Source organism: Aedes albopictus, chromosome 1, assembly GCF_035046485.1.
Source record: "Aedes albopictus strain Foshan chromosome 1, AalbF5, whole genome shotgun sequence".
Taxonomy (NCBI): Eukaryota; Metazoa; Arthropoda; class Insecta; order Diptera; family Culicidae; genus Aedes; species Aedes albopictus.
In genome coordinates, this window is record NC_085136.1 from 79991267 (window position 1) to 80015478 (window position 24212).

General features: G+C 40.2%; 1 long non-coding RNA gene across 1 annotated transcript; it reads left to right on the top strand.

Moving 5' to 3' along the window:
- Positions 1-557: 557 nt before the first annotated feature.
- LOC134285207 (uncharacterized) lies at positions 558-2177 on the top strand. Its single transcript, XR_009996215.1, has 2 exons — positions 558-736; positions 816-2177. It is a non-coding gene; the product is annotated as an uncharacterized LOC134285207 (long non-coding RNA).
- Positions 2178-24212: the final 22035 nt, after the last annotated feature.

Genomic DNA, 24212 nt, shown 5'->3' on the forward strand with positions numbered 1-24212 from the left:
TTGTTCTAGGGATTCCTCCAGGAATTTCTACAGGAATTTATTCAGGGATTTATTCAGGGATTCCTCCAGGGATTCCTCCAAGGATTCCTCCATTGATTCCTCCAGGGATTCCTCCAGGGATCCCTCCAGGGATCCCTCCAGGGATTCCTCCAGGGATTGCTCCAGGGCTTTCTACAGGGATTCCTTCAGGGATCTTCCAGGGATTGCTTCAGGGATTCCTCCACGGATTCCTCCAAGGATTCCTCCAGGAATTCCTACAGGGGTTCCTCCAGGGATTCCTACAGGAATTCCTCCAGGGATTCCTACAGGGATACCATCAGGGATCTTCCAGGGATGGCTTCAGGGATTCCTCCACGGATTCCTCCTGGTATTTCTTCAGAGATCTTCCAGGGGTCTTCCAGGGGTCTTCCAGGGATCTTCCAGGGATCTTCCAGAGATTGCTTCAGGGATTTCTCTAGGAATTCTCCACGGATTCCTCCAGGGATTTTTCAGGGATTAATCCAGGGATTCCTCCAAGTGTGGGGTATGAACAGAGCTGAGTAGCATTTCCTATGCGTGTATTTCCCCTAGCAAGCATCAGTGACAGCCAGCACCATGACGGGGTTGTCGTCAGTGTGATGCTGCCTCATTGACGAGTGGACTGTTGGCGGAGCAAGTCGCCATCACCGTGAGATTCCGTATTATGCCAAGTGATTCTACTGCAGTTTGCTAAGATGGCTGGGAACGGATTGTTCCAGTAGTGAGTTGCCCGGCATTCACATTGGCGATCCTGCCAGGAGTGCATCATAATCAATAACAAGTTAATCATAAAATAGGTAGAATCACTTGGCATAAAAACAGTGAGAAAAAACAAATCGTTTTGGTGTGTGAAGTATGTGGTGGTGCTGCAAACACAGTGAAGTGGGTGTTGCAATTCTGCGGTTCCTGACGAAAGCTAGAGCGCGGAAAGTTTTTGTTTTTCCAACCGCGTTCTGTTTTAGCCTTGGTTCTAGCACAAACACATGAACAAAGGCGTGGTGACGTGGTTGATTTTTGTTGTCGACTGGTAGCACGCTGTGGGTAGGTGGTCGGTCGATGATTGCATGCATGTTTCTTCATGTTCTTGCTCGGCATGGATGGTCGCGCTTTCGTTGATTCCTCGGATCGTACATGCTCGTGTTGTCGCTCGGTTGAACGGTAAATGCAAACAGGTTGATGTGCATGATGGTAGAGGTGTTTGACTATTGTGAATGTTGCCGTAAAATACTCGCGGCATTGGTTGGTTGGGTTGGTTTTTTGCTCGGGTTTTTTGGTTGAGCAAATTAATGGCGTGTCGAACCGCCGAAAATTATTCTGCATAAAGAAAATGCAGGGACGTGTAGTGAAAACCGTCCAAGGTAAAGGCGTTGTTGGATAACCGCCGAAAATTTTTCTGCATAAGGAAAATGCAGGGACGTGTAATGAAAACCGTCCAAGGAAACGGCATTTTTGGATAACCACCGAAAATTATTCTGCATAAAGAAAATGCAGCGATGTGTAAAGGAACCCGTCTAAGGAAATGGCGTTGCATGAAAACTGCCGAATGCTGTGCGTGAGGAAAATGCAGGGACGTGTAATGAAAACCGCCCATAAAAATTGCATATCGTAAAACAGTTTAAAATTCGAAGTACGCAATGAAAACATATCTACTGAAAATATGTTGTAGAACCTCTTTCGAACTCGTTTTGTAGAATATATTTTCGTATAATGAAGGACATTTGTGTGTTATATATGGTCCATCTGTACCATCACATTGAAGCATTGAAAGTGGAGTTGTATGATATACGGAATCTTTAGTCTGATAAATCTCAAATTCGTTAATCTTGTTTTTTGTAATGTTTTTTTTTTTGCAATCGTGAATAACGATTGATTTGAGTGGGAGAAAAACAGGGCCGGCTACATAACGAGACGTGCGCTTGAAGGAGAGAAGACGCATCACCCAACTGCGTGTGTTGTAGTTATTTTTATTGGAGCTCGGCAAAACCCCATAGATGATCGGTTAGCATTGCAAGTTATCAATCAAATGATATAGGTTCGATATTAACAAAAGTGCGTTTACTAAACAAAAAAGTAAATGTGGCCATTCGTCTTAATTCTTGTATCTTGAAGTGTATCTTGTTGCATTGGTGCCATAAGGATGAAGAGAACGAAATTGAGGGTTTGAGCGTAAAAATAACAAGCCTGCTAGTAAGAAAACTTTTTTTTTTCGGAGAAGAGGGAGAATGTGGGGTATGAACAAAGCTGAGTAGCATTTCCTATGCGTGTATTTCCCCTAGCAAGCATCAGTGACAGCCAGCACCATGACGGGGTTGTCGTCAGTGTGATGCTGCCTCATTGACGAGTGGACTGTTGGCGGAGCAAGTCGCCATCACCGTGAGATTTCGTATTATGCCAAGTGATTCTACTGCAGTTTGCTAAGATGGCTGGGAACGGATTGTTCCAGTAGTGAGTTGCCCGGCATTCACACCAAGGATTTTCCCAGGGATTCCTCCAGGACTTCCTCCAAGGATTCCTCCAGGGATTTCTCCAGAGATTAATCCAGGGTTACCGCCAGGGATTTCTCCAGGGATTCCTCCAGGACTTCATCCAATGATTCCTCCTGGGATTCCTCAAAGGGTTCTTCCAGGGATTCCTCCATGGATTCCTCCATGGATTCCTCCATGGATTCCTCCACGGATTCCTCCAGGGATTCCTCCAAGGCTTCCTACAGGGATTCTTCCAGGGATTCCTCCAGGGATTCCTTCAGGGATTAATTCAGGGATTTATCCAAGGATTTCTCCAGGGTTTACTTTAGGACTTCCTCCAAGGATTCCTCCAGGGATTGCTCCAGGGATTTCTCCAGGAATTCCTCCAGGGATTTCTCCACGGATTTCTCCAGTGATTCATCCAGGGATTCCTTTAGGGATTTTTCCAGGGATTCCTTCAGGATTTCCTCCAAGGATTTCTCCAGTGATCTTCTAGGAATTCCTTCAGAAATTTATTTTCTGGAAGTTGAAAATTCAAACTTTTATCTACGGGTCATTGTTTACTTGAAGTAGAGCTGTCGTACGATAAAATTACATATTTAGTATTCTAGTGGTGATCCCTCCGGGCCTTACCAGAACTAGTTACTGGTTATCTGGACAATTAATTGATTATTTCGTCCGGTGGGCAATGGCTTAACGCTGTTGCGCAGTCACATCGGATTTAGTAAAATTTGAGCCGTTTTACTAAATATGTGATATTCTGAATACGCTCTCTGCCGGATCGTTCCGCAATTGGCTCCAGATGTCCCTGTGCACAAGTGGCCCAGACTTATATTCTAAGATCCAACATCATCCCGCAAATCGATGCAGAAATGCACTTTTGGGTCTCTAGTTAGCCTAGTGGTTAAGGTTATGGATCGCCAATCCGGAGACGGCGCGTTCGATTCCCGTTCCGGTCAGGAAAACTTTCTCAACTCCGTGGGCATCACAGTGTATCATTGTGCTTGCCACACAATGTACAAATTCATGCAATGGGAGGCAAAGAAAGCCCTTCAATTAATAACTGTGGAAGTGCTCTAAGAACACTAAGTTGAAGAGAGGCAGGCCAAGTTCCAATGCGGACGTCGAGCCGTACAGAAGAAGATAAAGAAGAAGAAGAAATAGAAGAAGAAGAAAAATTGACTTTTGAGTGGACTTTCAAGTGGGTGATCCCTTAATGCACAAGGTGTCACTTTTTTTGTAACACCGCGCTTCTAGGGGTTGCTGCAATTTGCGATTTGAAATGTCAGGATTCTACAGAGATCTTTGTCTTATTACTTTACGAAATAAAAGCATTACTAATGCTGAGGGATGCGGACTAAACTTTTTTGGTCATTCAATTTGAGCACGTACTATTTCTTCCAGTGCTCCCCGTTGTAAAGTTTCTTATCTCTATGGAGATCAATTTCGAAGTGCACGCATAAACTACTTCACACAACGTTTAAACCAAGGCTCAAACATATCGATTACAGCAAAGGCTACAATAAAACGAATATTCAGCTGACATTGTCATTATGGACTTGAAAGAATAATTTACAAATTTTAGGCAAGTCTCACACATAATTTTCTCACAGATAAAACGTTTTAAACATTTTCGTATCTGACGGCAAAGTTTGTGTGTCATTAAATGTTCCACTTGTTTTAGCGTGACTTAGCAAACCAAACTTGTATCCAGGCACACTCTGATCATTTTGGAGGTTTGGCAGCAGCCTGGCTGCTGTCAAATTTCAGTCCGCAATCCTCAGTACTAATGTATCGATTGGCCAAGAATGACACTTATGCACTAGGAAAGTTAAATTTTAATTTGATATTTGACTGAGTCTGGTGCTGTAGCTTTGTACAGGTAAACAGTTTCTGAACAAAGTGGAAAAAAACGTTTAAAAACAAATACCGAAAATCATGTTTTGCTTCTGCTAGAACGCATATCATCGTTTATCGCGAATGTAATCAATCAACACACTCTAGCATCGTTTCAAATAAAGCACAATTGAATCACAAATCATCCAAAACCCATAACGATGATGACTACCACGTTTGGAAGGTGCGTTAGGCGTCAATTTTCAGCGATGAAGATGATGAATTAAAAAATGTTGCGAAAGAAATCGAGTTATGCTTGAGCCTGGTCTACCTTCTAGTTGAGAACGATAAAAAAACTCTTGATGAATGGCGTCACGCTGTGGTGGCATAGAGGTAACAGTATGTGCAAATTTCATTCATCATCCAAACGGCGATGTTTCATCGGATCACATTCAGAACAGTAGCTTCGCTTTGGTTTCATCCGTTTGCGATGAGTGATGTTTTGTAAATAATGCCAAAATAATGAGTAGGAATGTCAACTTTGCTAACTTGCAAAAAGGCAATACCGGTGACAAATGCAAACAAAGCATAAATATTGCAAACATAACTTACGATCGTGCACCCTTCTGCCAATTGGCAAGCATTGACTAATTTTTCTGAGGGCAGCGCGAAGAAAAAACAACGCTGATGAGCCCATAACTTTGCCTTCCCACAGCGAGAGAGATGTGATGATAAATTATTGATGCCCGACCCTCGACTGGAACCATCATCCTCGGTCCCTAAATATAACGATCGGCGTAAACAAACAAAGTCCATCGCGCGTAACGGCGCATCCGGACCGGGGAGTGATAGTGCAAATCTTGCCAAAAATATATAAAAAAGGAACAAAACGCTCACAAAAGCCTTTTGTGCTGTGTGGATCGAGAATGGTCCTAAACCGAACTGGGGGCCCACACTTTTGTTCATTGTCGGCGTCGTCGTTAGTTGGGCATGAATAGGCCTGCGTTCTACCCAAATAAAGTGGCAAGTCTCAGGTTCTATGTCAGTGTTTTTCAAACAACTGAAACACGTGTTTGATGAACAAATTGATATTTGAATTATGAAAAGAAATCCACTTGCTCCGGTGGGAATCAAACCCACTACTCCCAATTAGATAGACGGGCGCTTCTTTCCTCCAAGCTACGGAGCCACTTTGGATCGAATTTGAATTGTGGAAGGAACCAAACCATGTGCATTAGTCAAATCGATTTCAATTCTGTGCCTTTAGGGGGACGGAGATGGTCAAATGTCTTCGTAGCTTGGAGGAAAGAAGCGCCCGTCTAGCGAATTGGGAGTAGTGGGTTTGACTCCCACCGGAGTAAGTGGATTTTTTTTTCATAATTAAAATATCAATTTGTTCATCAAACATGTGTTTCTGTTGTGTGCATGAATATCATTGCAATGAATCGCTGTTATTTCCGCTTGGCTTGGTTAGCTTTAGCAAAAATCGAGAATTTGATATTTGAAAATAGAAGACCGAAGATGGGATGACAGAACGGTAGAAATATAGGACGATTGGAAAATAGGTTGATTTTAAGTAAAAAAAAGAAAAGAAAAACAGAAAATAAGAATAAAAAAAACAGAAAATAATAAAAGAAAATAAGAAAAATGAGACACTATTGTGGACAATATACAAAATAAATATTTACGAAAAGTGCAGACAGAATATATGATTGATTTGAATGATCCAAAAGAGTTTATATAGTTTGAGAACCCCTGATCCAAGGTAGCTACCACCAGTTAGCTGCTGTGTGTTTGTACAGTCCCGACAGAGGACCCATTGTCCAAACATAAATAAAACTGTCACGCCCGGGGTTTTCTCGCTTTTCCCGAAAGCAAAGCACACACAAAAGAAGTCACACTCCCCGACCGACCAGGATCGGAGGATCTTGCGGTGAATCGAAAGGACGAAGAGCGGCACAAGGCTGGTTGGTCGCATTGTAACACTATTGGTAAACATTGCACTTGGACCGACGGCAGCGCAACGCCGCTGCCGGTTATTGGTCCTCTCGGTTCCTATAGGCTTGTGTGGATACAGAGCGGAGGGCATTGCTTTTGTTGGTCTCTGAATGTTTGTTTATTTGGTTTTGGCTAAATAGACGGAAAGGATGTGTGGCTCACTCGCAGACAATGGGTGGTAATTTATATGGTGTCTTCCGGATAGGCGTCAGGTTCCTCCCCTTTGTGCCACCGCAGCTATAGTTTATGAACCAAGTTTAACCAAATAGTACATTAATCACCTCTTGGCAGTCAGAATAAACATATTTTTAGATTTTATGTATGAACACGTTACAGTAACACAAGTTGGAAATAACGGATCTGAAGGAAGACGTGGTGTTTTGTTAATTTCAGGGGATCTCATCAAATGACATACAAATTTTATATTTTTCAATTTTTCCAACTAAGAAATAAGTCTGCCTATTCCAATTACAAAAAGGCAGATTAGTTTTTTGGTAATTTACTAATCAGTCGACGGTAGTAAATTATCATCAATTAGCTATACCTGTTAACAAATCTTCTTGAAATTAAAACTCATTCCTATATTTTCTCCTTTCCACTTTATGAAGCTGCAAAGATGGGATATTTTTTAGAAGCAGCGAGTTGCTGTTGAAATTCCTACTACTAAGTAATTGTTCCTTTATTCTTATTAGGCTTTCTCTCAAATGGGCGCAAAACCTCTTAATTTTTCCACTTCATCAGATATTACAAATCCGAATGATGAGTAAGATTACTTACAGACAGAGTTTAAAAAATCGAAGATCCAAAGTGAAAATAGTTAACTAGTGGTGATAAGTATAATCGGGAGTTATGGTCTAATTTTGTTTCTCAGAGAAAACTGTCAGTGACAGAAAAATGAATAAATAAGTGAGAAAATTTATTCACCAGAACGATTTTTTTTTGAGCCCTTAGTTTGCAATTTTGAAAATTATCGTTATCCGGGGTCAAATTGATCACTTTAAAACACCTTTTGCGGATAACATTAGTGGCAGAAGAATTTCCGTGAAATTAGTACCCAGTGGATCTCCATGGAACCATGTGACAGAATTTTGTTCAACAAATTTAAACTATAAGTTAATTAACTCCAAAAATCAAAAAATTTAAAATGCCACTTTAGGGCAAAATTTATCAACTTACAATTAAGCATCGGTTAGAAAGAATAAATACCTTCTTCGCTTAATTTTGCTCTTCTGAACCTGAATAAAGCGTTTTAACTCGTACAACTAGTGAATTTGACACTTAAAATCAAGGATGGAAATCTAGTGATCATGATCAGATTTCGAATGTGTCGCGGTCGAACGGCATCGCGCGATCATAGCAACAACGATAACATTTTGTCGTCAAGCATCATAACAAACTTCGGTCCGAGAAGAATGATTCGCTCGGCATGTGCGGGCGCGATGCGATCGTTATCATGAAGTCGAAATGATAAATTAGTGATTTCATTCACTTTTTGAGCATTCTTGGTGATTTAACTTCCAGATATGCTTATGATCGTATCATTTCGAATCATGAATGCGGCTTACGGGTGCATAAGTGGCAAACAATGTGATGAATACAATTTATCATGACTTGTAACATGATCCGATAACGGGTCATCACGCGATAAAGCGTGCATCAGATGCTTTAATTGTTCTGTTTAACGAGCACGGTGTGAGGCGTCGGTATCATGCTACCGCAAGAACAAGGCTATCTTGGATTATTCGTATCCTGTATCATTTATCGCTTGAAGTGATTTTCTGCCATCCTTGAACGTGTTACTTCTCTTTGGTTATTAAAGGCAGTTCTGAAAAGTAATGGATCAATCGTATAAATCAAAATTCAACAAATTCAAGTGCAGTGCAAAAATAAACAATCCAAAGTGCAACCGTCATAATCTACGGGGCATGTCATTAAGATTGATAGATAAAATTCATTCCATGGGATATAGGGTACTGGTTCCCTTATTAAGCATTAGTATGGGACAAACATCCAATTCTCGCTCCAGTCGACTTTTTTGATTCCATTTAGGTCCCATATGAACTGTGCAAAATTTCAGCGCAGTCGGTGAAACTATAATTTAGCGCAAGCGGTTCAAAGTTTTCATAGGATTTACTATGGGAAAAGTTACACTTTCAGATAAAAAATCCCAGAGGTCGCCCTTTGTCTCCTTAATTCAAATCGATCTATGCTTCTTGTAGAAAAATCATTTATGAAACTTTCCTTCGAAGACCGCAAAACAATTGGATGCTTGTGGAAAAAGTTATTGATTTATTACCGATTAGTGATCCAACGACCGGCTTTTTGTTTTGTTTAATTAGCAGCACTGTAGCTGCTGCCTTGGTTGCTGCTGTTTCTGGGGGTGGTGATGCCTCCCGCCACCCCATGCGACAACGGCAACAGCAGTTCTGCTGATAAAACAAAACAAAAAGCCGTTCGTTGGATCACTAATCGGTAATAAATCAATAACTTTTTCCACAAGCATCCAATTGTTTTGCGGTCTTCGAAGGAAAGTTTCATAAATGATTTTCCTACAAGAAGCATTGATCGGTTTGAATTAAGGAGACAAGGGGTGACCTCTGGGATTTTTTGTTTGAAAGTGTAACTTTTCCCATAGTAAATCCTATGAAAACTTTGAACCGCTTGCGCTAAATTATAGTTTCACCGATTGCGCTGAAATTTTGTACAGTTCATATGGGACCTAAATGGGATCTAAAAAGTCGACTGGAGCGAGGATTCATTTTTTCCATACAAGCGTGTCCCACACTATTAAGCATGTGGCTCCCATTTTCATCCTACGAAAAACAAAGGATTGAAACGTTGTTTCTTTCGTTTCTTATTTTTGTATTTTTTGTTAGGAGTGAGCACGCATGAAAACAAAAAGAACGGTTTCAATCGGTGTCGTAATCGCTTGTTTTCGACTAGGATGAATATGGGAGCGTGAGATTACTGATGGAACACATACCCTACACATGAAATCGACGAATCGATGAGAATTTGTGAGTCATGTCGTGGATTGATAAGTCACAACAGAAGCCCGAATACGAAAAAACGCCGATCGGATGGAAACGACGAAACTATGCAACCATCATTTAGTGGGCAGCAACATCATGATGTTCCAGAACCAGAACCGTCAACGAGTGGTCAACAAATCGAACATGAGCTGGGTAAGTAAGCCTTCAACGTGTTAGCTTCTTTTATATAACTCATTTTGCAGCTCGTTGCAAAACTACATTTTTCAGTATTCTTCGTATTTATCCAACCCGGCAAGCCTCGTTGGATAAATGTACTACTTGTGCGAAAAAAAAAATCATTTTTGCAACTCGTTGCATAAATAACTATCCTTAACTTTCCACTGCATTCATTATTATATTGTTAACCTTAACTTTTATCTTACAGATATGGTACCATCTATTCCATCATTGGAGTCAATTCCGTCAACAGATCAACTACAGGGTCCCCATAATATTGAGACGTTTAATACCATTGCTGAAACATTGAGTTTATCGCCAATCTCATCTAGAAACATGAGAAGTATGGAATATCGCATAAACAAATCATTGCAGATTACGAAAGCAGTTCGAAAAAATATCTTCGGAATAGATTCAACGGATGTTGGCAAAGTGGAGGCGTATGACGAGATAATTATGCAGTTAAAGGATAAGTTCAATCACCCTACAACTGACAGAAGCGAACAGATTAAAATACTATCTGTACTTCCTAAGTCTTGGTCGGTAAATAAAATCACAAGAGAGTTTAACGCACCAATGTATATGGCGAGGCAGGTGAAGGATCTTGTTTATGAACAGGGTATTCTTTGTACCACCGAAAAAAAAAGGGGGCATGGTATTGATGAAGATACAAAACAAATAGTAAGTGAATTTTTTGATGATAATGATATCAGCAGGCCAATGCCAGGAACAAATGATTTTGTTTCTGAGGTTCGAAATGGAAAAAAAAAACAACAAGTTCAAAAACGACTTTTGATGATGTCGCTCAAAGAGGCTTATATGATTTTTGTAGATATGTACCAAACTGTGAATATTGGTTTCACGGTATTTACACAGTTGCGACCAAAGCATTGTATTTTACTTGATTCTACTGGTATACATAATGTATGCATATGTACTATTCATGAAAATGTAAATTTAATGTTCAACAGTATAAGAATTGTGTCACAAGATGAAATAATACAAAAAATGCTTTGCGATATTTCCACCAGAACAGATAATTGCTTTTTCCGTGCTTGTGAAAAATGTGCTTGTAATGAACACATTGAAGAGGAACTTACATTGATATTAGAATCAAATGACAAAGAAGAGATTATATTTCAGCAGTGGTTGAATACTGATCGCTGTAATTTAGAAACGATTATTAAACCTGTTGATGAATTTGTTCCGTATCTTGTTGATAAAATTGACAAACTTATAACACATGACTTTATTCATAAACAACAATCATCATTTCTCAGAAATAAAAAAGATACATTAAAGGTGATGAAATTCTTGCGATTTGTGATTTCTCTGAAAACTATTCATTCATAATTCAAAACGCTGCTCAAGGATATCATTGGAACAACTCGCAAGCAACAATACACCCATTTGAAATTTACTATATGAAAGATAATAAACTTGTAAATGTTAGCTTCATTATCATATCGGAAGTAATGGCTCACGATACAGTTGCGGTCCAGTTGTTCATCTCAAAAATGATAGATTTTATGAAACAATTAACGAACTTTTCTAAAATTTATTTTATGTCTGATGGGGCAGCATCACAATACAAAAATAAGAAGAACTTTGCTAGTCTATGTAGATTCCAGTCAAAGCATGCATTAAGAGCAGAATGGCATTTTTTGCAACGTCCCACGGTAAAGGTCCATGTGATGCTATTGGTGGCACTCTCAAGCGAATGGCAAAGAGAGCAAGTCTTGCTCGAGATTATGGAAATACCATAACAACTCCACGAGAGTTATATAACTGGGCAGTTGTACAGACAGATAAAAATATAACTAAATTAAATTTCTGTTACGTATCCACTGAACAGTACATTAAAATGTCAGAAGATCTCGAAGAAATATATAATAACGCCAAAACAATACCAGGCACTCAGAAATTCCATAGTTTTTTGCCTATTCCTGGCGACAAAGTAAAGGCAAACAGGTATTCTAATTCAGAAGATGAACCAAAAATATTTAGTATGATCGGAAAAAAATAGAAAAGAACATGTTTGAAATTGGCTCTAAGACACATATATATATATATATATATATTTGAAAAATTCATAATTATAAATAATTGTATATTTAAAAGTGCACTTCAATACATATTGCGATCAAACATTACATTTCCTAAGAAAATACATTTGTAATATTTTGAAGTTTTTTATGTATAAGAAAACCCTTCCAAATGATTGAATAAATAACACAAAATCTCCTAGAAAATTGAGTTTCATTGGATTCTGGGATTGTTATGACCTTCACTGGTTTTATTGTTGATAACAAAATACACTAAAAAAAAATCATTCGAACAAGAAAAAGTTTTTGTTAGAAAAACTTTTTTTCCTTAAAAGTGCCCATCTTGTGATGTATGGACGGTTGGTAGGGAACATAATTACCTGTCTTGAGACAAAATTTCATCAAAATCAAAAATGGTGTTTTTTTAAAATCAACTTTGAATTTTTAGAAATGATTTTTTTTCAGTGTAGGGCTCATTTTGGATTTTTTTCAGTATTTTTTTCTTAAAATTTGACTTATTTTGTGATAATCACCCATACACACTCAGATTCAATCTCGTTGTTCGGTAATTATTTTGCTGGAAAAATTCAGTAATGCGAAAAAACAACCGTAATTCGGTAATTATGCGTCATTTTACAGGATTTCGGTAATGTTAGTACCGATTAGTTTGTAATTTGATACTTTGACAGCATCATATGTCAAATAATTTACAGTATGTACAGTAAAATCGAACAATTACCGTATACTGTAAGAAACACTACCGAAATGCTTGTAAATCGCATCTTACTTTACCGAAGCTCCGTAAAACTCCCAGTAGCATTTCGAAATGTCAAACTGGTAGAAGTTGAAATTTTCATTTCGGTTTTAGCATTAGTGTTATCTGAAAAAGTCTAAGTAAAAAAATCACGTCAGTGCAATTTGCGATTATTTTAAGCGGAGCATTGGATTTGCTGACATCTGAGTGAGTGTTATCATTTATGTATTTCATCTGCCTTCTTGGAATTAAATTATCAACATTTCGTTGCAGCTGCTCCATAGGTGTTTGCGAGGTAAAGTGGGGTAAAAATTTGCTGCGTGTTCCTGCTCCAAATCAAATCCGGCATATAATTAGTAAGAGCAGACGAAATTTGTTTATAAATGTCTCAGAAATTTGGTGAATAAAAACATTTAAACCCTCAAGCCTGCATCTTTTATTTTTACAAAGTACCGAAATACTGTAAAATATCCAAAAGAAAACATTGAATTACAGAAATCCTACGGTAATTCTGAAACGAACATTACCGGAGAAATTCGGTAGTTTTTGACAGCATTAGCAAATTGCATTTACCGAATGTTCGGTACCCGTTTTGATTACCGAACGGATTACCGAACGTTCAGCTGTTGAGAATTCGGTAAAAAATTACCGAATACTGTAAAAAAATCTAAGTGTGTACAACACTTTTTTGTAGGAGTAGTCATTTTTTGATTAAAAACATTTTAAAAAAATCCATAAAAAAAGTTTAGCCCTTTTCAAAAGTCAGTCGAGAAAAAAAATTAGAAAAATGAGTATGCAAAGTGGCTTATCTGGGCAAGGTCTACACACCAAGAAAATTTCGTTGTAATCTGAGAGGGTGCTGCCAACATTTGTTCGAGTTGGCGCGAAATCCGTCACATGCTTTTTGATGACCTATTCGGCCTAATGACATATTCGGCCTATTAACCTATTCGGCCTAATGATCCATTCGGCCTAATGAGCTATTTGGCTTAATGCCCTTTTCGGCTTAATGACTTATTTGGCCCAATTACCAATTCCACCTAATGACCTATTCGGCTAAATAAACACTTTGTCACAAGATAGGGCTTGGGTTATTTTTATGTACGGCCAGTTGTAACAGTGCAGGTCCGCATCTCTTAAATGCCCATAACCCCGGAACGCCTTGATCGATTCAGACTATTTTAAATGGCAAACTATGCGGAAAAATTCTGGTTCGATTCGAGCTAAAATCCGAAAACCGGCCAATGGGAGGCGCCTTAAAAATAAGTGACCTTTTTTTATACACAGGCATACATACTCACAGACATTATCTCAATTCTTCGAACTAAGTTGATTTGACTTTCAGAGCCTTCTATCGGAAATTAGTTTTCAGAGCGAACATATAGCCTTCAGTACACTTTGGTGCACCAGAAAGGCAAAACCTTTCAGTGATAAATTTGTGAATGATTTTCAAGATACCTCAGAAATTCCTGAAAAGTTCTACATTCTTCTATTTCTGAATACAGTCGGAACCCGCTCGTTGAGCCATAACCTCCACCCAACCAACGAATTCGATTCGATAGTTGGGTGAAGTGACAGCAGCACAGGGGGCGTGCGCATGTTTTTTTTAATCATGTTTAGGTTGGAAGTAAAAAGTAAAATTTTTCAATTTGATTTACATTTAGAGCAAAACTGATACTATTTGCAAGATACATATATGGCCAATGCGAGAAATAATTATTTCCACCCATTTTTAGTCGGTGAAGTGAAAATATAGATGTTTATGAAACCACCCGGACCAAAATGCAAGCATAAAACTCTTTCAATGATCGACAAAATGAAGATTGCTGATGTTTTGCATTTGTTTTAAAGTAATTGTACATATTGTTTTTTTTTTTAAGAAATAGAAAATAGAAATTCTTCTCGATTATCAGTAAAGTTTAAGAAACCAAAAACTCATTTGCGCGCCCCTCGGAGTTACAGATTGGTTGTCATTTTCAGTTTGACATTGAATTATGACATCCAGGTGCTTTTTAGTTGGCTGACAGCTCAACTAACGGAGTCCCAAATAAAAAGCCACCCAACTATTAAGCCCCCAACCAGCGGGTCATGACTGTACTTCTATTTCTCCTGGAAAATCTTCAACGAATTTCTTTAGAAATTTTCATTTAGAGAAGTTTTTTTTAATTTCGTCATGAGGGTGACCAATTTTCAGATTGGGTGGTCCAATAAATCAAGGTTTCCCAAAACTTAAAATTAAAACAAAAACTAGCTTTTGAACCAGTTGACCGATTTTAAACTTCTTTTTTTTTTTGTTTGAAAGCTATTGTAGTTTTAGGGGGCAAATTGTGTTTTGAGTTAAAACACACGGAGTTGCACTATATCGTTTTTCTATGGAATGGCTGTATAACAATTGTTGATGTCTGTGAAATGGACAAATTTTTTTAATTTACCATTACAGAGTTTTGAAGATTTCACAACACCGCATGAACAGTGATTTATTTTCTTATTATGAACAACATTCACTTGAAGTTTTCTCGTAATCATAGCAATTCATCGCTTTACCAAGAACACGTCATCATCAACTACCGGCCCCAGTAAGTGTTGGCACACAGTGCACCATTTCTGCACTAGCCTTTGACTGCACCCCGTACACACATCATTAGTAGATAGCGACTTTATGCACCCATAAATTACCGAGTCGTCCCGCTCTCTAAGCGTACAAGACACTTGGAGCAAAACTTACAAACAAGCTGACGACGACGACGACGACGACGACGAGATTCGCTCCCGGCGAGTCGCAAACAAGCAGTCAATCCTAATCCTTGGCTTGGCCGCCGCACGAGCGTTTCCTTCCTCCACCAATCACACCGTTGCGTTGTAGACTTCGGAGCAATCTCGAGAGTCGAGAGCCTATATTTTAGCCGAACCGCGGCCAAAGCGCTGGCCGGCTGTCCCGATGCGTGAAATGTTAGCGTAAACTGTGGCTTAGCCGCAGTTATTAACCCAGAAGCTGGCCGCTTAAAATAAAATCTCCGGGCTTTATAGATCGAGCGTGACGAGCACGGTGTCACGTTCCTCACCTCACCGCAGCCGTGGAAGGCATCCCAAAGGTAGTGTAGGTTATACACTAGACTGTGTAGTTGTAGAAAGAAAATTAATTTCGTCAATCCATGGTGGTGGCGGAGCTATAAAACTGGCATGCACGGTGAGGTAAGAGGGAATCAAAACCATTCGGAGCTCTAAAATCCATCATTAATTAAATCCAAACCGTCAAAAGGCACGCAGAAAAACAAACACCGAAATTCATCCCCCCGGATTCGCATTTCGGTAGTTTACTCAACGTTGCCCGTTGGGGACGACCTGTGCAGCATTAAATTTGGGGTGGATTACTGACTGCCACCGCTTTTGGCAGCCAGGAGTCAAAAGTGTATTCAGCACATTTCAATTATTGCGGTGAGATGCTTACAGAAAAGAGGCTACTCGAGTAGTAAAATTTTCAAGTGGTCATCATTAGGTTTTGGGAAATTGCGAATAGATCACACGCGAAGATGCCAAGGTGATGGGATTGAGTGAGTGACGATTACTTCAGGTATGTTACTGTGGCAGACAAAATGGTGTACTTATATTATAACTTCAAATTTCAAATTTATTTGTCTAATCAACAGGCTCCCTATAAGCCCCAATGATGTTTCTTAAATCTAAAGTCTAATATTACATACCTAAGGAATCACAGTCAAATATAAAACTTAAATATAAACAATAGAAAGACTTCACTAACAGTCAAACAAAAAAAAAACATAAAAACTAAGTTTGCCTTGAAAAAAAAAAACAAGCTAAATCTTCGGTGAAGGATTTGACGAGAAACATTAAAGTCGAACAATGCGCAAACTCTGTTAAAATTACGCTGTAACCCATTTACACTCCCAAACATGCTGTAGTTCGTTCGGCTCAACGGTGGCTGCAGCATACAGTTGTTGCGAAGAGCACGAGGTTGAACATTAATGTCGATTTGTCCCCGAATAGCGGGACAGTCAATGTGTCCCTGCAGAATATCTGAGATCAACAGAGCCCTAGCTGTATCTCTGCGGGGCGATAATGGTTCTAGGTGGATCAGTTGACAACGACTCTCGTAACTTGCAAACGATACGGATTAGACCAAGGCAAACGCCGAAGAGCGTATCTGTCGTTGAACAGACTCGATCCTTTCGACGCCGTTACTGTAGAACGGATTCCAAACAACCGAACAATACTCTAGTATGGAGCGGGATAGGGCACAGTAGGTACAAGGATTTTAGGCAACAGATATCCGTGAATTCCCTGGCTGATCTGAATATGAAGCCCAGAATACTGGAGGCTTTCCCGACAGCGTAGCTAATATGCTGTTTGAAAGAGCACTGCAGGTTCAAAACTACACCAAGATCGTTAATTTGGCTGACGCGTTCAATTCTGGTGCCTGACAAATTATAATCAAACAGTATGGATCGTTTTTTGTTCGAAAACGAAATCACCGAGCACTTGGACGGGTTAACTTCCATTCGGTTTAGTGCACACCATTCAGCAAACGCATTCAACTGACGTTGGAGAAAGTAGCAGTCTTCAACCGATTGAACACGAAGGTATAGTTTGAGATCATCCGCATAAGATAATCGTGGACCTTTGATCACCAAGTTCACGTCGTTAAAATAGATCAAAAAAATTAGGGGTCCCAAGTGGCTGCCCTGCCCTTGAGCGGAGCTGAATCTTTTCAGACCGCTGCATCTTCTGGAGCCTTTAGTAGGCATCTGTAGCAACGACTTCTACGGATGTTGCGCCTTCGACGTTCACGACGTTTTCGTCTATGATTTTTCATAGCTCTGTGCGGTCGATATTGTCGTATACCGTTTTGAAGTCGATGAACAGATGATGCGTTGGAACCTGGTACCTGATATTCACAGCATTTCTGGAAGATTTGCCGTACGGTGAAGACCTGGTCTGTTGTTGACCGGCCATCGATGAAATCGGCTTGATAACTTCCCGCGAACTTATTCGTTTTAGGTGACAGACAGAACATGATTTGGTATAGCACTTTGTAGGCAGAATTTAAAATGTTAATCGTTCTGAAGTTCTCAAGTTTCGATCCCCTCACGTCCGTCCGTCAAGAAGCCCCCAGCCTCATTCCAGCGCATTTCGGCTCGCGGCACGGAGCCGTTGTGGAATGCGTTGAGCTTCTGGTAGAACTTCTGTGTTCCATGGGAACAGCACAGTAGTTTTATTTCCTCGCACTCCGCTTCTTACAGGTGGCGCTTTTTCCTCCCGAAAGAGGCGAGTCAGCTATTTCCGCTTCTGTCTATAACATTCCATGTTCTGCCAAATTCCTTGCTGCAGCATTACCGCTCGTGCTGCGCTCAGCTCCTCCAAAACCGCTCTGCACTGCTCGTTTCGTCTACTGCTTTCCACGTACCCGATAGTGTTCATGGCTGCGTCGTTTATAGCTACTTTTACTGTTCTCCAGCAGTCCTCTAGAGGGGCCACATCGAGCTTGACCTCGTGTAGCAATGGTGCTTCGAGAGTCTGCGCGTATGCTAAGGTGACATCCGGTTGCCTCAGTCGCTCTAGGTTGTACCGTGGCGGTCGCACACGGTACATTGTTGATGACGGAGAGTTTTGGGCGCAGTTTGACCATCACCAGATAGTGGTCGGAGTCGATGTTGGCACCACGATAGGTCCTGACGTCGATAATGTCGGAGAAGTGCCATCCGCCAATCAGAACATGGTCGATTTGCGATTCCGTCTTCTGTGGTGATCTCTAGATGTATCGATAAGGGAGGCTGTGTTGGAAAAAGGTGCTACGTATGGCCATATTTTTGGAAGCGACGAAATCAATGAGTCGAAGACCGTTTCCGTTCGTCAGCTGGTAGGCGCTGAACAATCGTCGGTCGAATTTCTCCTCCTGGCTACCTGAGCATTTAGGTCTCCAATGATGAACTTGACGTCGTGGCTTGAGCATCGGTCACATTTGTGTTCGAGCTGCACATGGAATGTGTCTTTGTAATCATCAGTGCTTCCAGAGTGTGGGCTGTGCACGTTTATTATGCTGAAGTTGAAGAATCGGCCCTTGATCCTCAACCTACACATTCTTTCGCCGATCGAGCACCAAAAGATCACGCACCTCTGCATATCGCCCATAACGATAAAAGCTGTTCCCAGCTCGTATGTGTTGCCGCAAATGTGATAGATGCTATGATACACTCAAACCTCCATTTAGGTAAAATCTATTTAGGTCCCTCCATTTAGGTAACGTTACCTATATGAAATTCGATTGTGTTCAGATCAGTTGTAGTACTTAAGATTAGGTATAAGGTTGGTTTACGGCAGAGGTTCCCAAACTTTTTGCTATCGCGGCGCCCGTTGACATTTTCAAAAATGTCGCGGCGCACCAAAGTTTTTTTTTTAATTTTGGGCAACTTTCACTTTACAGTGTGCAAGACTAAATCGTGAAACACTTCTCTAATGTCATGTTTTCAGATTTCAATATTTGGAAAACTAACTTTTTTTTTAAATTAATTTCTCAAATATAGTTTGAATATTTGTAAGATTTCAAAAATCATGTGGATTGTGGATTTCATCATAGAAGTTTTCAAAATAAGAAGAAACTCAGATGTACAGGTAAAACAAGCTGCTGAATTTCAACAATTCAGCCGAAAATTCTAAAGCGTTAGCAATAATTAAAGAATTCTTATTGAATGAAAATGACTACACAGAACTTGACCAAAGCTTCAACTTTTTGCGAAAATTGCAAAGCAACACTTTTATTTATTTTGGAAAATTTCGGCAAACTGGGACACATGAAGAGATTGTCAGGTGGACTTTGATTGAACTTATTTTCATAAATTTCAACTTAATCCTTTGGGCCTGGATTGGCCATATATAACCCTATTGATGAAACCGAGCATAACAAACTTATTCGAGTTCTGCGAGGTTGCGTCAGTACTGATGAAACAATACGGTTCAAAAAGGTCAAAGCTAGCTTCACACTACCAGATCGGCAAACCTTCATGCCACTAAGATGTTCCGAAGACCTTGTAATTATTCTGAAAAGAACCTTAATAATGTTCTTGAAATTAAAACTTTGGACAAGTTATAGTAAAATCAAAAGCTAAGCTGAAACTTAAGAATTCCAAAGACAATTTCAAAAACTTGAAATTTCAAAATGTTGTTTCAATTGATATGTTTAAAAATGATACCAGAAATCCTATGGAACAATCGAAGAGTCAGGAAAGATCTAAGAAAATGTGAGCGACACTAGTTTTCCTAATAAAAAAAGGTGTTCCGCAGTACAAATAAAGAGTTTGTTTATTTTTTTGTTTCGTCACAAAAGCCAAAATCCTGCGGCACACCTGGGAAAGGTTCGCGGCGCACCAGAGCGCCGCGGCGCACAGTTTGGGAAGCACTGGTTTACGGGAAAGAAGTAGTGTGTTGTGTTAGGGGGTATGGGGGAGGTTGATGCAATGTTGAGATATGCCCCCTAAACAGCCTCCTCATCCCTTCCATTGAGTGTTGAAAAGTGTCAGTATCCAGCGTCATTTTTAACTGAGTTTGAGATAATCAACCATCCTTCCATCATTAAATTGATATCAGCTCCAGCATTGATGACGTCAAACCCGACATCAACCTATTATTCACCTGTTTTTTATTTTGGCCACCAAACCCAACAGTTGTTCGATGTTGGTCCAACTATGACCCGACATTCAATAATTTTTCAGTCTGGCGGAATTTTGCAGGGTTTTTCGTGTTTGTGCCCAGATAGTCATTTGAATGACAATTCTGATCTAAGACCCTCCAAAACCCCCGAAAACGCCCCTCCCCTCCTGAAACTCCTTGAAAGCCATCTGAAACTTCGCATAACCTCCTTTAAATCTTCTAGTAACTCTACTTTCTTAAACTTTTTTACAACCTTGTACTCCATTTAGGTAATAAACTGAATCCTTTTTGTAAAAATTCTATTTAGGCAGTCCCGACTCATTACCTAAATGGAGGTTTTGGTGTAACGTCTAAACGTTCGCACCATGGATTGTGTAAACCACACTTTCTGCAGCGCTACGATATCGAACCCGCGGTCCTTCTGTAGATCGGCGAGAATGCGGTTGCTCTCTATGAAGTTGAGATATCGGATGTAGTTCCACGTACCGAGTTTCCAATTCCAAGTTGTACAGGTTTATTCAAATATTACGTAACGCAAAATTTGACCATTTTAGACCCCTTTCCTCCTCCCCACGTTACAAATTTTGTATGGTAAATTTTTAAATTTTGTACGAAGCGTAACACAGCGCTTGACCCCCTATATACCCCCTTATCGCTACGTTATATTGGATCGAACGCTTAGAGTCCTTCCCTGGCACTTGGAAATCGATCAGTCGCCCTTAACATGGGGATTAGACGCTGTTCTGAGCCACTCCTCCTGAAGAACAGACATTCGGGTTCGCAGAATAACCACCTCCCCCTTTCGCTGGCAGCCTACGATCAAGGTTCCCACCGGGGTTGGTTAGCCGATCTTCCCTAAGACTGCTCTCAGGCTGGCCTGGGCTGGGCAGAGGCTTATGGATCTCAATAGGATCTGAGTTGCGCGATTAACCCATCTTTTACCGTGCCGGGTTCATTACGGGTTCAAGGTATAGATGTTGAAGATCGATGTCCGACTCTACTTCACCCTCCTCGCTCTTCATTTGTCATTTGTCATTCCATACTTCTGCCTATGCACTGCTCACTTATCTCTCGTCATTGCTCACTCCTCACTTGATGTGCACTTCTGCTTACTTCTCACTCACCCCTAATTGTTCACTGCTCACTCGTCATTCCTTTTTTTACTCCTCACTTCTCCACACTCCTTTATCTGCACCTTTCATTGCTCATCCATATAGTTCAAATCTCTCTCCCCACAACTCACTTTTTACTTCTCACTGCTTTCCACTCATTCTTAGCTGCTTACTTCTCACTGTTTTTTCCTTACTGATTAGTTCTCACTGTTCATTTCTCACTTTCCACCGCTCAATCATCACTACTCACTCCTAATTTCTCACTATTCAACACCTCTCATTGTTCGTTTTTAATTAATTTATTCCTCTCTGCTTACGTTTCAATTCTGATTATTCTCTGCTCTTTTCTCACTCTACATCATCCACTTATCAATGCTCACTCCTTACTGATTACTTCTCACTGTTCACTCTTCATTCCTCACTTCTCACTCATTACTGTCCCCCACTCTTCACTTATCACTTTTCACAGCTTACTCTACCTTCTCATTCTTCACTGCTCACTGTAGAGACGGTCAATGCTTACTCCTTACCAGGATTGTAAACAATCGAGGGGCCCAGAATCAAAGGGGTGTTAGTGACCATTTTGTCGATTTTGAGCTGAGCATATCAAAAAATTCTTCAGATTTCTAGCTTTCAGGAACTTTTTTAAGATTATTTTTACGATGATTATAAAAATTACAATAAATCGTAGAAAATTGGGTTGATTTTGAAACTCTATACATGGTATGGGATGAAAAATTGGTGAAAAACTTCAAACCTCACTCACTCGAAAGTGGGTTTTTGTCACTTACACCCCTTTGCTTCTAACCCCCTCAACCGACACTTTTCAATACCTTCGTTTCATTGCCGTGGTCGGCTGTCAACTTGTTTTGCTACACTCGTGCGCTAAAAATTGAAATTTTCTCGGGATTCCTTTATTGATTCCTCATGGGAATCATTCAGGGATTCTTCCAGAATTCTAACAGAAATCTCTCTCGGGACTCTTTCCGAATTCCTCCAGGATATTCAAAGGGGATTCAAGGATTAGTCAAGGCTTTTTAAGGGATTCCTTCTAGAATTGCTCCTGGAATTTCTTCAGGGAAATCTCCCGGCATTCCTTCAGGATTTCTTTCCAGGATTGCTGCATTGATCTTCTCTGGTTTTCTTTAGAGATTCCTATCACGATTCTTTCTGGGAATCTTTCAAAGATTCTATTCCTTTCGACATTCCTTTATTGAATTCTCCCAGGACTATTGAAGAGATTTGATCCAGGATTTCTTACAACATTATTTCAGAGATTCCTCCCTGGTTTTTATTAAGGGACTCTTTCATGGATTCCACTTGTTTTTTTTTTTCATTTAAAGATTCCTACCGGGATTTTATTTTTTATTTTTCCCGAGATTCTTTTTTGGACTTCTTCCGACATTTTTCCCAGTATTTCCACAGCGATTTTCCCACGGATCCCTCTTGCATTCTTTCCAAGATTCCTCTATTGATGCATCCCGAGTTTTCTTTAAACAATCATCCTGGGATGCCTTCAGAGATACCTGCAGAATCTGTCTCAGAATCACTGGAGAATCTCCTGGTTTCCCGCTGAAATCACTTGCTCATCTCTATAAACATCCTTTGGTCGCCGTTGCAATAGTTAGCGTCATCATTAAATTTTCTTATGCACCATATAGGTTCTGAGTAGCTTTCCCTCTTTTTATGCAGGACATAAAAAAGGTGCATAAAAAAAGGTTTTTGTGCATTCCTCGTCCTCCTACATAGAGTAATCCTCATGTAAACTCTGGGAATTTTAAGGGAAATTTAAGGGGGTTTTGGTGGTCTGAGAGGGGTTTCGAAAGCATTGCAGGGAGTTTCAGATGATTTTCGACGAGCTTTGGAGGCATTACGTTTTCGGGGGTTTCCGAGGATCTCACGGGCGTTACATGGGGTCCGAGTGGGCCTTAAGGGGGTTTCGGAGGCATTTCTGTAAGTTTCAAAGCATTTTAGGCAGGATTCAGAGGCGTTTCGCAGGTTTTTTTTTCGGGGGTTTCGGAGAGTCTCAGGTGCGTTACATGGGGTCCGGAAGTGATTTAGGGGGATTTTGGAGGCATTTCATAAAGTCTCAGAGCATTTTAGGCTCTGAGCATAGGCGTTATACAGGCGTTTCCGGGGGTTTCGGTGGCAGGCAGGCGTTACGTAGGCATTTTCTGGGGTTTCGGAGGGTTTCAGGTGTGCTATGTGGGTCCGACGGGGTTTTAGGGCAATTGTGGAGGCATTTCAGGAAGTTTTAGAGCATTTTCGGTGGAATGAAGGACGTTACGGAAGCGTTTTTGTGGGTTGTACAGGGTCAGGTATGTTACATACGGTCCGAGGAGTTCTTAGGGGGATTTCAGAGGCATTTCAGGAAGTTTCAAAGGATTTTCGACGGGTTTCGAAGGTGTTTCACAAGCGTTCTCGGGGGTTTCAGAGGGTTTTGAGTGCATTACATAGGATCCCAGGGTGTTTTAGGGGAATTTTGGAGTTTTTTTTTCAGGAAGTTTCAGATCATTTTCAGCAAGTTTAAGTGGCGTTACAGAGCAGTTTTTGGTGGTTTCGGAGAGTCTCAAGTGCGTTACATTTGGTTCATATGGGTTGAAAGGAGATTTCGGAGGCATTTGAGGAAGTTTCACATCACCTTTGATTTAAGGGTGTTCTCGAAACCCTTTGATACGGCCCTGACCTGAAATGCCTTGAAACGCCCCTGAAACCTCCGTCCTCAATTGAAACGCCCTTCAAACCATTATAATAAATAAAATGCTTCTGAAACTCCTTTTGATACATTTAATTAGCTGAAAATCCCTAGAATCGCCCTGAAACCCCCTGAAACCCACTGAAATGACTCTGAAATGCTTTGAAACGCCCCTCAAACCTCTTGTATCGCCGTTCATAAGCTCCTGAGATACACTAATTTTCCCTCAAAGCCCCTTGAAACATATCTGAAACCCCCTTAATACACGCAGAAAAAAATATATTGAACTCAAAAATAAAAGAAAATAAATCATTGAACCATGGCTTAATACCATTTTGCTTTGAATCAAATACATTTGGTATTAGATTCAAAGCATTTCTTTCAGCCTTTGCGACATTGATTTTAGTTTCAAGTATTT